The sequence below is a fragment of the Eucyclogobius newberryi genome, unplaced genomic scaffold (genome assembly GCF_026437365.1).
Source record: "Eucyclogobius newberryi isolate DKJ021-1_F unplaced genomic scaffold, fEucNew1.0.hap1 SCAF_36, whole genome shotgun sequence".
Taxonomy (NCBI): Eukaryota; Metazoa; Chordata; class Actinopteri; order Gobiiformes; family Gobiidae; genus Eucyclogobius; species Eucyclogobius newberryi.
In genome coordinates this window covers 560949-574386 of record NW_027316012.1, presented here as the reverse complement: position 1 = coordinate 574386, position 13438 = coordinate 560949, and the positions used below count along the sequence as shown (strand labels likewise).

Sequence of the window (13438 nt, the reverse complement as noted above, 5' to 3'; positions counted from 1 at the left end):
TCTGTCGGCAGCGCTTCCGTTTGAGTTTAGCTTTCATAAAATACATATTCTAAATCTGGCCCTGGTCAAAAGCCAACCAGGGATTCTTTACTTCCTCCAAATGGCCTGCCAGCAGGGGCCCGTACGGGAACAACATAAACCACGTTGTTGGCAGGATTCCAACCTGCGCGGGAAATTCCCAATGGATTTCTAGTCCATCGCCTTAACCACTCGGCCACAACAACTCATTAGCTGCTTACGGGAACCTTTTCTTGTGCGTGTGTATGGGTTGTAGCCTTTTTTTTTCCTGCCGCCAAAAGTAGGAGGAGTTTTGAGGCCAAAGCGCATGCTTCTAAAGTTCAGAGGGATGGCAATGTCAATCAAGAGTCCGCAGTTGAATACTTATTTACTTTGCAAAGATCGATCGATCGATCGAAAGAAATCAAAAGCCATAGGCTTAAAAATGGGTTACTGGCAAAGTAAACAAAATCCCATCACACACTTGAGCAGAAGAAGCCATTACTCTCAGGATTTAAATCTACGTGGGGAGACCCCAAAAGAACTCTTTGGCCTCATTAGTCATCCCTGTCAAGGCGTTGCTGAATAATCTCATGTGTTATAAACGTCTTGGACTTAGGCTAAAATGCTATGCTGCACCTTACCACCCAAGTACGCTTGTAGTTTGGGAATTTTGTTCACTGACAATTGCCAGAAAACCTTTTTGATTCTGAAAATAGAGCTTATTTGAGCGTTTCTTCTATAACGTAACACAGCGCCATCGGACCGGACAGCTCGGGCTGCCTCTGTGGCGCAACGGTAGCGCGTCTCACTCCAGATCAGAAAGTTGCGTGTTCAACTTCACGTCAGGGTCATGTGCTTTGTTGATTCTTGTTATAGTGGGTGAACAGCATTCACTCATTCATGTTATGGGGCTGTTTCATACCTGTCAGTCCGCAATCATGCGATCTGCCAAGAGGATTAGTTCAAATGCTCTAATACTCAACTGTTTGACAGTTTGGCCATTGCCCTCTGAGAGCTTTAGTTGTGAATGAAACTGCATATACACAAGTATAACTCAAAAGTACAGCGTGCAATGGCCGGGAATCGAACCCGGGTCAACTGCTTGGAAGGCAGCTATGCTTACCACTATACCACCATCGCAAGGACACAAGCTTTCGCAGTGCCGTGGCGCCTGTAATTGATATCTAAAGTTCCATGCACACGGAACATGGTTTGAAGATAATTACTATCATAGAAACGCCTTTTTTTGCACGGTTTCGCTGGTCGCATTTCTTGTCCAACCGAGCAACAGGTAGCGTGGCCGAGTGGTCTAAGGCGCTGGATTTAGGCTCCAGTCTCTTCGGAGGCGTGGGTTCAAATCCCACCGCTGCCAGTTCTCATGCCGAAGGTCAAGAGCAAGGCTGTGTGATGTCTGTCGGCAGCGCTTCCGTTTGAGTTTAGCTTTCATAAAATACATATTCTAAATCTGGCCCTGGTCAAAAGCCAACCAGGGATTCTTTTCTTCCTCCAAATGGCCTGCCAGCAGGGGCCCGTACGGGAACAACATAAACCACGTTGTTGGCAGGATTCCAACCTGCGCGGGAAATTCCCAATGGATTTCTAGTCCATCGCCTTAACCACTCGGCCACATCAACTCATTAGCTGCTTACGGGAACCTTTTCTTGTGCGTGTGTATGGGTTGTAGCCTTTTTTTTTCCTGCCGCCAAAAGTAGGAGGAGTTTTGAGGCCAAAGCGCATGCTTCTAAAGTTCAGAGGGATGGCAATGTCAATCAAGAGTCCGCAGTTGAATACTTATTTACTTTGCAAAGATCGATCGATCGATCGAAAGAAATCAAAAGCCATAGGCTTAAAAATGGGTTACTGGCAAAGTAAACAAAATCCCATCACACACTTGAGCAGAAGAAGCCATTACTCTCAGGATTTAAATCTACGTGGGGAGACCCCAAAAGAACTCTTTGGCCTCATTAGTCATCCCTGTCAAGGCGTTGCTGAATAATCTCATGTGTTATAAACGTCTTGGACTTAGGCTAAAATGCTATGCTGCACCTTACCACCCAAGTACGCTTGTAGTTTGGGAATTTTGTTCACTGACAATTGCCAGAAAACCTTTTTGATTCTGAAAATAGAGCTTATTTGAGCGTTTCTTCTATAACGTAACACAGCGCCATCGGACCGGACAGCTCGGGCTGCCTCTGTGGCGCAACGGTAGCGCGTCTCACTCCAGATCAGAAAGTTGCGTGTTCAACTTCACGTCAGGGTCATGTGCTTTGTTGATTCTTGTTATAGTGGGTGAACAGCATTCACTCATTCATGTTATGGGGCTGTTTCATACCTGTCAGTCCGCAATCATGCGATCTGCCAAGAGGATTAGTTCAAATGCTCTAATACTCAACTGTTTGACAGTTTGGCCATTGCCCTCTGAGAGCTTTAGTTGTGAATGAAACTGCATATACACAAGTATAACTCAAAAGTACAGCGTGCAATGGCCGGGAATCGAACCCGGGTCAACTGCTTGGAAGGCAGCTATGCTTACCACTATACCACCATCGCAAGGACACAAGCTTTCGCAGTGCCGTGGCGCCTGTAATTGATATCTAAAGTTCCATGCACACGGAACATGGTTTGAAGATAATTACTATCATAGAAACGCCTTTTTTTGCACGGTTTCGCTGGTCGCATTTCTTGTCCAACCGAGCAACAGGTAGCGTGGCCGAGTGGTCTAAGGCGCTGGATTTAGGCTCCAGTCTCTTCGGAGGCGTGGGTTCAAATCCCACCGCTGCCAGTTCTCATGCCGAAGGTCAAGAGCAAGGCTGTGTGATGTCTGTCGGCAGCGCTTCCGTTTGAGTTTAGCTTTCATAAAATACATATTCTAAATCTGGCCCTGGTCAAAAGCCAACCAGGGATTCTTTACTTCCTCCAAATGGCCTGCCAGCAGGGGCCCGTACGGGAACAACATAAACCACGTTGTTGGCAGGATTCCAACCTGCGCGGGAAATTCCCAATGGATTTCTAGTCCATCGCCTTAACCACTCGGCCACAACAACTCATTAGCTGCTTACGGGAACCTTTTCTTGTGCGTGTGTATGGGTTGTAGCCTTTTTTTTTCCTGCCGCCAAAAGTAGGAGGAGTTTTGAGGCCAAAGCGCATGCTTCTAAAGTTCAGAGGGATGGCAATGTCAATCAAGAGTCCGCAGTTGAATACTTATTTACTTTGCAAAGATCGATCGATCGATCGATCGAAAGAAATCAAAAGCCATAGGCTTAAAAATGGGTTACTGGCAAAGTAAACAAAATCCCATCACACACTTGAGCAGAAGAAGCCATTACTCTCAGGATTTAAATCTACGTGGGGAGACCCCAAAAGAACTCTTTGGCCTCATTAGTCATCCCTGTCAAGGCGTTGCTGAATAATCTCATGTGTTATAAACGTCTTGGACTTAGGCTAAAATGCTATGCTGCACCTTACCACCCAAGTACGCTTGTAGTTTGGGAATTTTGTTCACTGACAATTGCCAGAAAACCTTTTTGATTCTGAAAATAGAGCTTATTTGAGCGTTTCTTCTATAACGTAACACAGCGCCATCGGACCGGACAGCTCGGGCTGCCTCTGTGGCGCAACGGTAGCGCGTCTCACTCCAGATCAGAAAGTTGCGTGTTCAACTTCACGTCAGGGTCATGTGCTTTGTTGATTCTTGTTATAGTGGGTGAACAGCATTCACTCATTCATGTTATGGGGCTGTTTCATACCTGTCAGTCCGCAATCATGCGATCTGCCAAGAGGATTAGTTCAAATGCTCTAATACTCAACTGTTTGACAGTTTGGCCATTGCCCTCTGAGAGCTTTAGTTGTGAATGAAACTGCATATACACAAGTATAACTCAAAAGTACAGCGTGCAATGGCCGGGAATCGAACCCGGGTCAAATGCTTGGAAGGCAGCTATGCTTACCACTATACCACCATCGCAAGGACACAAGCTTTCGCAGTGCCGTGGCGCCTGTAATTGATATCTAAAGTTCCATGCACACGGAACATGGTTTGAAGATAATTACTATCATAGAAACGCCTTTTTTTGCACGGTTTCGCTGGTCGCATTTCTTGTCCAACCGAGCAACAGGTAGCGTGGCCGAGTGGTCTAAGGCGCTGGATTTAGGCTCCAGTCTCTTCGGAGGCGTGGGTTCAAATCCCACCGCTGCCAGTTCTCATGCCGAAGGTCAAGAGCAAGGCTGTGTGATGTCTGTCGGCAGCGCTTCCGTTTGAGTTTAGCTTTCATAAAATACATATTCTAAATCTGGCCCTGGTCAAAAACCAACCAGGGATTCTTTACTTCCTCCAAATGGCCTGCCAGCAGGGGCCCGTACGGGAACAACATAAACCACGTTGTTGGCAGGATTCCAACCTGCGCGGGAAATTCCCAATGGATTTCTAGTCCATCGCCTTAACCACTCGGCCACAACAACTCATTAGCTGCTTACGGGAACCTTTTCTTGTGCGTGTGTATGGGTTGTAGCCTTTTTTTTTCCTGCCGCCAAAAGTAGGAGGAGTTTTGAGGCCAAAGCGCATGCTTCTAAAGTTCAGAGGGATGGCAATGTCAATCAAGAGTCCGCAGTTGAATACTTATTTACTTTGCAAAGATCGATCGATCGATCGAAAGAAATCAAAAGCCATAGGCTTAAAAATGGGTTACTGGCAAAGTAAACAAAATCCCATCACACACTTGAGCAGAAGAAGCCATTACTCTCAGGATTTAAATCTACGTGGGGAGACCCCAAAAGAACTCTTTGGCCTCATTAGTCATCCCTGTCAAGGCGTTGCTGAATAATCTCATGTGTTATAAACGTCTTGGACTTAGGCTAAAATGCTATGCTGCACCTTACCACCCAAGTACGCTTGTAGTTTGGGAATTTTGTTCACTGACAATTGCCAGAAAACCTTTTTGATTCTGAAAATAGAGCTTATTTGAGCGTTTCTTCTATAACGTAACACAGCGCCATCGGACCGGACAACTCGGGCTGCCTCTGTGGCGCAACGGTAGCGCGTCTCACTCCAGATCAGAAAGTTGCGTGTTCAACTTCACGTCAGGGTCATGTGCTTTGTTGATTCTTGTTATAGTGGGTGAACAGCATTCACTCATTCATGTTATGGGGCTGTTTCATACCTGTCAGTCCGCAATCATGCGATCTGCCAAGAGGATTAGTTCAAATGCTCTAATACTCAACTGTTTGACAGTTTGGCCATTGCCCTCTGAGAGCTTTAGTTGTGAATGAAACTGCATATACACAAGTATAACTCAAAAGTACAGCGTGCGATGGCCGGGAATCGAACCCGGGTCAACTGCTTGGAAGGCAGCTATGCTTACCACTATACCACCATCGCAAGGACACATGCTTTCGCAGTGCCGTGGGGCCTGTAATTGATATCTAAAGTTCCATGCCCACGGAACATGGTTTGAAGATAATTACTATCATAGAAACGCCTTTTTTTGCACGGTTTCGCTGGTCGCATTTCTTGTCCAACCGAGCAACAGGTAGCGTGGCCGACTAAGGCGCTGGATTTAGGCTCCAGTCTCTTCGGAGGCGTGGGTTCAAATCCCACCGCTGCCAGTTCTCATGCCGAAGGTCAAGAGCAAGGCTGTGTGATGTCTGTCGGCAGCGCTTCCGTTTGAGTTTAGCTTTCAAAAAAAGACATATTCTAAATCTGGCCCTGGTCAAAAGCCAACCAGGGATTCTTTACTTCCTCCAAATGGCCTGCCAGCAGGGGCCCGTACGGGAACAACATGAACCACGTTGTTGGCAGGATTCCAACCTGCGCGGGAAATTCCCAATGGACTTCTAGTCCATCGCCTTAACCACTCGGCCACATCAACTCATTAGCTGCTTACGGGAACCTTTTCTTGTGCGTGTGTATGGGTTGTAGCCTTTTTTTTTCCTGCCGCCAAAAGTAGGAGGAGTTTTGAGGCCAAAGCGCATGCTTCTAAAGTTCAGAGGGATGGCAATGTCAATCAAGAGTCCGCAGTTGAATACTTATTTACTTTGCAAAGATCGATCGATCGATCGATCGAAAGAAATCAAAAGCCATAGGCTTAAAAATGGGTTACTGGCAAAGTAAACAAAATCCCATCACTCACTTGAGCAGAAGAAGCCATTACTCTCAGGATTTAAATCTACGTGGGGAGACCCCAAAAGAACTCTTTGGCCTCATTAGTCATCCCTGTCAAGGCGTTGCTGAATAATCTCATGTGTTATAAACGTCTTGGACTTAGGCTAAAATGCTATGCTGCACCTTACCACCCAAGTACGCTTGTAGTTTGGGAATTTTGTTCACTGACAATTGCCAGAAAACCTTTTTGATTCTGAAAATAGAGCTTATTTGAGCGTTTCTTCTATAACGTAACACAGCGCCATCGGACCGGACAACTCGGGTTGCCTCTGTGGCGCAACGGTAGCGCGTCTCACTCCAGATCAGAAAGTTGCGTGTTCAACTTCACGTCAGGGTCATGTGCTTTGTTGATTCTTGTTATAGTGGGTGAACAGCATTCACTCATTCATGTTATGGGGCTGTTTCATACCTGTCAGTCCGCAATCATGCGATCTGCCAAGAGGATTAGTTCAAATGCTCTAATACTCAACTGTTTGACAGTTTGGCCATTGCCCTCTGAGAGCTTTAGTTGTGAATGAAACTGCATATACACAAGTATAACTCAAAAGTACAGCGTGCGATGGCCGGGAATCGAACCCGGGTCAACTGCTTGGAAGGCAGCTATGCTTACCACTATACCACCATCGCAAAGACACATGCTTTTGCAGTGCCGTGGCACCTGTAATTGATATCTAAAGTTCCATGCACACGGAACAGGGTTTGAAGATAATTACTATCATGGAAACGCCTTTTTTTGCACGGTTTCGCTGGTCGCATTTCTTGTCCAACTGAGCAACAGGTAGCCTGGCCGAGTGGTCTAAGGCGCTGGATTTAGGCTCCAGTCTCTTCGGAGGCGTGGGTTCAAATCCCACCGCTGCCAGTTCTCATGCCGAAGGTCAAGAGCAAGGCTGTGTGATGTCTGTCGGCAGCGCTTCCGTTTGAGTTTAGCTTTCATAAAATACATATTCTAAATCTGGCCCTGGTCAAAAGCCAACCAGGGATTCTTTACTTCCTCCAAATGGCCTGCCAGCAGGGGCCCGTACGGGAACAACATAAACCACGTTGTTGGCAGGATTCCAACCTGCGCGGGAAATTCCCAATGGATTTCTAGTCCATCGCCTTAACCACTCGGCCACAACAACTCATTAGCTGCTTACGGGAACCTTTTCTTGTGCGTGTGTATGGGTTGTAGCCTTTTTTTTTCCTGCCGCCAAAAGTAGGAGGAGTTTTGAGGCCAAAGCGCATGCTTCTAAAGTTCAGAGGGATGGCAATGTCAATCAAGAGTCCGCAGTTGAATACTTATTTACTTTGCAAAGATCGATCGATCGATCGATCGAAAGAAATCAAAAGCCATAGGCTTAAAAATGGGTTACTGGCAAAGTAAACAAAATCCCATCACACACTTGAGCAGAAGAAGCCATTACTCTCAGGATTTAAATCTACGTGGGGAGACCCCAAAAGAACTCTTTGGCCTCATTAGTCATCCCTGTCAAGGCGTTGCTGAATAATCTCATGTGTTATAAACGTCTTGGACTTAGGCTAAAATGCTATGCTGCACCTTACCACCCAAGTACGCTTGTAGTTTGGGAATTTTGTTCACTGACAATTGCCAGAAAACCTTTTTGATTCTGAAAATAGAGCTTATTTGAGCGTTTCTTCTATAACGTAACACAGCGCCATCGGACCGGACAGCTCGGGCTGCCTCTGTGGCGCAACGGTAGCGCGTCTCACTCCAGATCAGAAAGTTGCGTGTTCAACTTCACGTCAGGGTCATGTGCTTTGTTGATTCTTGTTATAGTGGGTGAACAGCATTCACTCATTCATGTTATGGGGCTGTTTCATACCTGTCAGTCCGCAATCATGCGATCTGCCAAGAGGATTAGTTCAAATGCTCTAATACTCAACTGTTTGACAGTTTGGCCATTGCCCTCTGAGAGCTTTAGTTGTGAATGAAACTGCATATACACAAGTATAACTCAAAAGTACAGCGTGCAATGGCCGGGAATCGAACCCGGGTCAACTGCTTGGAAGGCAGCTATGCTTACCACTATACCACCATCGCAAGGACACAAGCTTTCGCAGTGCCGTGGCGCCTGTAATTGATATCTAAAGTTCCATGCACACGGAACATGGTTTGAAGATAATTACTATCATAGAAACGCCTTTTTTTGCACGGTTTCGCTGGTCGCATTTCTTGTCCAACCGAGCAACAGGTAGCGTGGCCGACTAAGGCGCTGGATTTAGGCTCCAGTCTCTTCGGAGGCGTGGGTTCAAATCCCACCGCTGCCAGTTCTCATGCCGAAGGTCAAGAGCAAGGCTGTGTGATGTCTGTCGGCAGCGCTTCCGTTTGAGTTTAGCTTTCAAAAAAAGACATATTCTAAATCTGGCCCTGGTCAAAAGCCAACCAGGGATTCTTTACTTCCTCCAAATGGCCTGCCAGCAGGGGCCCGTACGGGAACAACATGAACCACGTTGCTGGCAGGATTCCAACCTGCGCGGGAAATTCCCAATGGACTTCTAGTCCATCGCCTTAACCACTCGGCCACATCAACTCATTAGCTGCTTACGGGAACCTTTTCTTGTGCGTGTGTATGGGTTGTAGCCTTTTTTTTTCCTGCCGCCAAAAGTAGGAGGAGTTTTGAGGCCAAAGCGCATGCTTCTAAAGTTCAGAGGGATGGCAATGTCAATCAAGAGTCCGCAGTTGAATACTTATTTACTTTGCAAAGATCGATCGATCGATCGATCGAAAGAAATCAAAAGCCATAGGCTTAAAAATGGGTTACTGGCAAAGTAAACAAAATCCCATCACTCACTTGAGCAGAAGAAGCCATTACTCTCAGGATTTAAATCTACGTGGGGAGACCCCAAAAGAACTCTTTGGCCTCATTAGTCATCCCTGTCAAGGCGTTGCTGAATAATCTCATGTGTTATAAACGTCTTGGACTTAGGCTAAAATGCTATGCTGCACCTTACCACCCAAGTACGCTTGTAGTTTGGGAATTTTGTTCACTGACAATTGCCAGAAAACCTTTTTGATTCTGAAAATAGAGCTTATTTGAGCGTTTCTTCTATAACGTAACACAGCGCCATCGGACCGGACAACTCGGGTTGCCTCTGTGGCGCAACGGTAGCGCGTCTCACTCCAGATCAGAAAGTTGCGTGTTCAACTTCACGTCAGGGTCATGTGCTTTGTTGATTCTTGTTATAGTGGGTGAACAGCATTCACTCATTCATGTTATGGAGCTGTTTCATACCTGTCAGTCCGCAATCATGCGATCTGCCAAGAGGATTAGTTCAAATGCTCTAATACTCAACTGTTTGACAGTTTGGCCATTGCCCTCTGAGAGCTTTAGTTGTGAATGAAACTGCATATACACAAGTATAACTCAAAAGTACAGCGTGCGATGGCCGGGAATCGAACCCGGGTCAACTGCTTGGAAGGCAGCTATGCTTACCACTATACCACCATCGCAAAGACACATGCTTTTGCAGTGCCGTGGCACCTGTAATTGATATCTAAAGTTCCATGCACACGGAACAGGGTTTGAAGATAATTACTATCATGGAAACGCCTTTTTTTGCACGGTTTCGCTGGTCGCATTTCTTGTCCAACTGAGCAACAGGTAGCCTGGCCGAGTGGTCTAAGGCGCTGGATTTAGGCTCCAGTCTCTTCGGAGGCGTGGGTTCAAATCCCACCGCTGCCAGTTCTCATGCCGAAGGTCAAGAGCAAGGCTGTGTGATGTCTGTCGGCAGCGCTTCCGTTTGAGTTTAGCTTTCATAAAATACATATTCTAAATCTGGCCCTGGTCAAAAGCCAACCAGGGATTCTTTACTTCCTCCAAATGGCCTGCCAGCAGGGGCCCGTACGGGAACAACATAAACCACGTTGTTGGCAGGATTCCAACCTGCGCGGGAAATTCCCAATGGATTTCTAGTCCATCGCCTTAACCACTCGGCCACAACAACTCATTAGCTGCTTACGGGAACCTTTTCTTGTGCGTGTGTATGGGTTGTAGCCTTTTTTTTTCCTGCCGCCAAAAGTAGGAGGAGTTTTGAGGCCAAAGCGCATGCTTCTAAAGTTCAGAGGGATGGCAATGTCAATCAAGAGTCCGCAGTTGAATACTTATTTACTTTGCAAAGATCGATCGATCGATCGATCGAAAGAAATCAAAAGCCATAGGCTTAAAAATGGGTTACTGGCAAAGTAAACAAAATCCCATCACACACTTGAGCAGAAGAAGCCATTACTCTCAGGATTTAAATCTACGTGGGGAGACCCCAAAAGAACTCTTTGGCCTCATTAGTCATCCCTGTCAAGGCGTTGCTGAATAATCTCATGTGTTATAAACGTCTTGGACTTAGGCTAAAATGCTATGCTGCACCTTACCACCCAAGTACGCTTGTAGTTTGGGAATTTTGTTCACTGACAATTGCCAGAAAACCTTTTTGATTCTGAAAATAGAGCTTATTTGAGCGTTTCTTCTATAACGTAACACAGCGCCATCGGACCGGACAGCTCGGGCTGCCTCTGTGGCGCAACGGTAGCGCGTCTCACTCCAGATCAGAAAGTTGCGTGTTCAACTTCACGTCAGGGTCATGTGCTTTGTTGATTCTTGTTATAGTGGGTGAACAGCATTCACTCATTCATGTTATGGGGCTGTTTCATACCTGTCAGTCCGCAATCATGCGATCTGCCAAGAGGATTAGTTCAAATGCTCTAATACTCAACTGTTTGACAGTTTGGCCATTGCCCTCTGAGAGCTTTAGTTGTGAATGAAACTGCATATACACAAGTATAACTCAAAAGTACAGCGTGCAATGGCCGGGAATCGAACCCGGGTCAACTGCTTGGAAGGCAGCTATGCTTACCACTATACCACCATCGCAAGGACACAAGCTTTCGCAGTGCCGTGGCGCCTGTAATTGATATCTAAAGTTCCATGCACACGGAACATGGTTTGAAGATAATTACTATCATAGAAACGCCTTTTTTTGCACGGTTTCGCTGGTCGCATTTCTTGTCCAACCGAGCAACAGGTAGCGTGGCCGAGTGGTCTAAGGCGCTGGATTTAGGCTCCAGTCTCTTCGGAGGCGTGGGTTCAAATCCCACCGCTGCCAGTTCTCATGCCGAAGGTCAAGAGCAAGGCTGTGTGATGTCTGTCGGCAGCGCTTCCGTTTGAGTTTAGCTTTCATAAAATACATATTCTAAATCTGGCCCTGGTCAAAAACCAACCAGGGATTCTTTACTTCCTCCAAATGGCCTGCCAGCAGGGGCCCGTACGGGAACAACATAAACCACGTTGTTGGCAGGATTCCAACCTGCGCGGGAAATTCCCAATGGATTTCTAGTCCATCGCCTTAACCACTCGGCCACAACAACTCATTAGCTGCTTACGGGAACCTTTTCTTGTGCGTGTGTATGGGTTGTAGCCTTTTTTTTTCCTGCCGCCAAAAGTAGGAGGAGTTTTGAGGCCAAAGCGCATGCTTCTAAAGTTCAGAGGGATGGCAATGTCAATCAAGAGTCCGCAGTTGAATACTTATTTACTTTGCAAAGATCGATCGATCGATCGAAAGAAATCAAAAGCCATAGGCTTAAAAATGGGTTACTGGCAAAGTAAACAAAATCCCATCACACACTTGAGCAGAAGAAGCCATTACTCTCAGGATTTAAATCTACGTGGGGAGACCCCAAAAGAACTCTTTGGCCTCATTAGTCATCCCTGTCAAGGCGTTGCTGAATAATCTCATGTGTTATAAACGTCTTGGACTTAGGCTAAAATGCTATGCTGCACCTTACCACCCAAGTACGCTTGTAGTTTGGGAATTTTGTTCACTGACAATTGCCAGAAAACCTTTTTGATTCTGAAAATAGAGCTTATTTGAGCGTTTCTTCTATAACGTAACACAGCGCCATCGGACCGGACAACTCGGGCTGCCTCTGTGGCGCAACGGTAGCGCGTCTCACTCCAGATCAGAAAGTTGCGTGTTCAACTTCACGTCAGGGTCATGTGCTTTGTTGATTCTTGTTATAGTGGGTGAACAGCATTCACTCATTCATGTTATGGGGCTGTTTCATACCTGTCAGTCCGCAATCATGCGATCTGCCAAGAGGATTAGTTCAAATGCTCTAATACTCAACTGTTTGACAGTTTGGCCATTGCCCTCTGAGAGCTTTAGTTGTGAATGAAACTGCATATACACAAGTATAACTCAAAAGTACAGCGTGCGATGGCCGGGAATCGAACCCGGGTCAACTGCTTGGAAGGCAGCTATGCTTACCACTATACCACCATCGCAAGGACACATGCTTTCGCAGTGCCGTGGCGCCTGTAATTGATATCTAAAGTTCCATGCACACGGAACATGGTTTGAAGATAATTACTATCATAGAAACGCCTTTTTTTGCACGGTTTCGCTGGTCGCATTTCTTGTCCAACCGAGCAACAGGTAGCGTGGCCGACTAAGGCGCTGGATTTAGGCTCCAGTCTCTTCGGAGGCGTGGGTTCAAATCCCACCGCTGCCAGTTCTCATGCCGAAGGTCAAGAGCAAGGCTGTGTGATGTCTGTCGGCAGCGCTTCCGTTTGAGTTTAGCTTTCAAAAAAAGACATATTCTAAATCTGGCCCTGGTCAAAAGCCAACCAGGGATTCTTTACTTCCTCCAAATGGCCTGCCAGCAGGGGCCCGTACGGGAACAACATGAACCACGTTGTTGGCAGGATTCCAACCTGCGCGGGAAATTCCCAATGGACTTCTAGTCCATCGCCTTAACCACTCGGCCACATCAACTCATTAGCTGCTTACGGGAACCTTTTCTTGTGCGTGTGTATGGGTTGTAGCCTTTTTTTTTCCTGCCGCCAAAAGTAGGAGGAGTTTTGAGGCCAAAGCGCATGCTTCTAAAGTTCAGAGGGATGGCAATGTCAATCAAGAGTCCGCAGTTGAATACTTATTTACTTTGCAAAGATCGATCGATCGATCGATCGAAAGAAATCAAAAGCCATAGGCTTAAAAATGGGTTACTGGCAAAGTAAACAAAATCCCATCACTCACTTGAGCAGAAGAAGCCATTACTCTCAGGATTTAAATCTACGTGGGGAGACCCCAAAAGAACTCTTTGGCCTCATTAGTCATCCCTGTCAAGGCGTTGCTGAATAATCTCATGTGTTATAAACGTCTTGGACTTAGGCTAAAATGCTATGCTGCACCTTACCACCCAAGTACGCTTGTAGTTTGGGAATTTTGTTCACTGACAATTGCCAGAAAACCTTTTTGATTCTGAAAATAGAGCTTATTTGAGCGTTTCTT

At 46.3% G+C, this 13438-nt stretch overlaps 25 non-coding genes across 25 annotated transcripts; 6 read left to right on the top strand and 19 right to left on the bottom strand.

Moving 5' to 3' along the window:
- Nucleotides 1–142: 142 nt before the first annotated feature.
- Nucleotides 143–224, bottom strand: trnas-aga (transfer RNA serine (anticodon AGA)). Its single transcript has one exon. It is a non-coding gene; the product is annotated as a tRNA-Ser (tRNA).
- An 844-nt stretch (nt 225–1068) lies between these two features.
- Nucleotides 1069–1140, bottom strand: trnag-ucc (transfer RNA glycine (anticodon UCC)). The gene has a single exon. It is a non-coding gene; the product is annotated as a tRNA-Gly (tRNA).
- A 150-nt stretch (nt 1141–1290) lies between these two features.
- trnal-uag (transfer RNA leucine (anticodon UAG)) lies at nt 1291–1372 on the top strand. The gene has a single exon. It is a non-coding gene; the product is annotated as a tRNA-Leu (tRNA).
- Nucleotides 1373–1552: 180 nt separating this feature from the next.
- Nucleotides 1553–1634, bottom strand: trnas-aga (transfer RNA serine (anticodon AGA)). Its single transcript has one exon. It is a non-coding gene; the product is annotated as a tRNA-Ser (tRNA).
- Nucleotides 1635–2478: 844 nt separating this feature from the next.
- Nucleotides 2479–2550, bottom strand: trnag-ucc (transfer RNA glycine (anticodon UCC)). Its single transcript has one exon. It is a non-coding gene; the product is annotated as a tRNA-Gly (tRNA).
- Nucleotides 2551–2700: 150 nt separating this feature from the next.
- Nucleotides 2701–2782, top strand: trnal-uag (transfer RNA leucine (anticodon UAG)). The gene has a single exon. It is a non-coding gene; the product is annotated as a tRNA-Leu (tRNA).
- Nucleotides 2783–2962: 180 nt separating this feature from the next.
- On the bottom strand, nt 2963–3044 carry trnas-aga (transfer RNA serine (anticodon AGA)). Its single transcript has one exon. It is a non-coding gene; the product is annotated as a tRNA-Ser (tRNA).
- Nucleotides 3045–3892: 848 nt separating this feature from the next.
- trnag-ucc (transfer RNA glycine (anticodon UCC)) lies at nt 3893–3964 on the bottom strand. The gene has a single exon. It is a non-coding gene; the product is annotated as a tRNA-Gly (tRNA).
- Nucleotides 3965–4114: 150 nt separating this feature from the next.
- trnal-uag (transfer RNA leucine (anticodon UAG)) lies at nt 4115–4196 on the top strand. The gene has a single exon. It is a non-coding gene; the product is annotated as a tRNA-Leu (tRNA).
- A 180-nt stretch (nt 4197–4376) lies between these two features.
- trnas-aga (transfer RNA serine (anticodon AGA)) lies at nt 4377–4458 on the bottom strand. The gene has a single exon. It is a non-coding gene; the product is annotated as a tRNA-Ser (tRNA).
- Nucleotides 4459–5302: 844 nt separating this feature from the next.
- On the bottom strand, nt 5303–5374 carry trnag-ucc (transfer RNA glycine (anticodon UCC)). The gene has a single exon. It is a non-coding gene; the product is annotated as a tRNA-Gly (tRNA).
- Nucleotides 5375–5782: 408 nt separating this feature from the next.
- On the bottom strand, nt 5783–5864 carry trnas-aga (transfer RNA serine (anticodon AGA)). The gene has a single exon. It is a non-coding gene; the product is annotated as a tRNA-Ser (tRNA).
- An 848-nt stretch (nt 5865–6712) lies between these two features.
- trnag-ucc (transfer RNA glycine (anticodon UCC)) lies at nt 6713–6784 on the bottom strand. The gene has a single exon. It is a non-coding gene; the product is annotated as a tRNA-Gly (tRNA).
- A 150-nt stretch (nt 6785–6934) lies between these two features.
- On the top strand, nt 6935–7016 carry trnal-uag (transfer RNA leucine (anticodon UAG)). Its single transcript has one exon. It is a non-coding gene; the product is annotated as a tRNA-Leu (tRNA).
- Nucleotides 7017–7196: 180 nt separating this feature from the next.
- trnas-aga (transfer RNA serine (anticodon AGA)) lies at nt 7197–7278 on the bottom strand. Its single transcript has one exon. It is a non-coding gene; the product is annotated as a tRNA-Ser (tRNA).
- An 848-nt stretch (nt 7279–8126) lies between these two features.
- Nucleotides 8127–8198, bottom strand: trnag-ucc (transfer RNA glycine (anticodon UCC)). Its single transcript has one exon. It is a non-coding gene; the product is annotated as a tRNA-Gly (tRNA).
- Nucleotides 8199–8606: 408 nt separating this feature from the next.
- Nucleotides 8607–8688, bottom strand: trnas-aga (transfer RNA serine (anticodon AGA)). The gene has a single exon. It is a non-coding gene; the product is annotated as a tRNA-Ser (tRNA).
- Nucleotides 8689–9536: 848 nt separating this feature from the next.
- trnag-ucc (transfer RNA glycine (anticodon UCC)) lies at nt 9537–9608 on the bottom strand. Its single transcript has one exon. It is a non-coding gene; the product is annotated as a tRNA-Gly (tRNA).
- Nucleotides 9609–9758: 150 nt separating this feature from the next.
- trnal-uag (transfer RNA leucine (anticodon UAG)) lies at nt 9759–9840 on the top strand. Its single transcript has one exon. It is a non-coding gene; the product is annotated as a tRNA-Leu (tRNA).
- Nucleotides 9841–10020: 180 nt separating this feature from the next.
- Nucleotides 10021–10102, bottom strand: trnas-aga (transfer RNA serine (anticodon AGA)). The gene has a single exon. It is a non-coding gene; the product is annotated as a tRNA-Ser (tRNA).
- Nucleotides 10103–10950: 848 nt separating this feature from the next.
- Nucleotides 10951–11022, bottom strand: trnag-ucc (transfer RNA glycine (anticodon UCC)). The gene has a single exon. It is a non-coding gene; the product is annotated as a tRNA-Gly (tRNA).
- Nucleotides 11023–11172: 150 nt separating this feature from the next.
- trnal-uag (transfer RNA leucine (anticodon UAG)) lies at nt 11173–11254 on the top strand. Its single transcript has one exon. It is a non-coding gene; the product is annotated as a tRNA-Leu (tRNA).
- A 180-nt stretch (nt 11255–11434) lies between these two features.
- Nucleotides 11435–11516, bottom strand: trnas-aga (transfer RNA serine (anticodon AGA)). Its single transcript has one exon. It is a non-coding gene; the product is annotated as a tRNA-Ser (tRNA).
- An 844-nt stretch (nt 11517–12360) lies between these two features.
- On the bottom strand, nt 12361–12432 carry trnag-ucc (transfer RNA glycine (anticodon UCC)). Its single transcript has one exon. It is a non-coding gene; the product is annotated as a tRNA-Gly (tRNA).
- A 408-nt stretch (nt 12433–12840) lies between these two features.
- Nucleotides 12841–12922, bottom strand: trnas-aga (transfer RNA serine (anticodon AGA)). Its single transcript has one exon. It is a non-coding gene; the product is annotated as a tRNA-Ser (tRNA).
- Nucleotides 12923–13438: the final 516 nt, after the last annotated feature.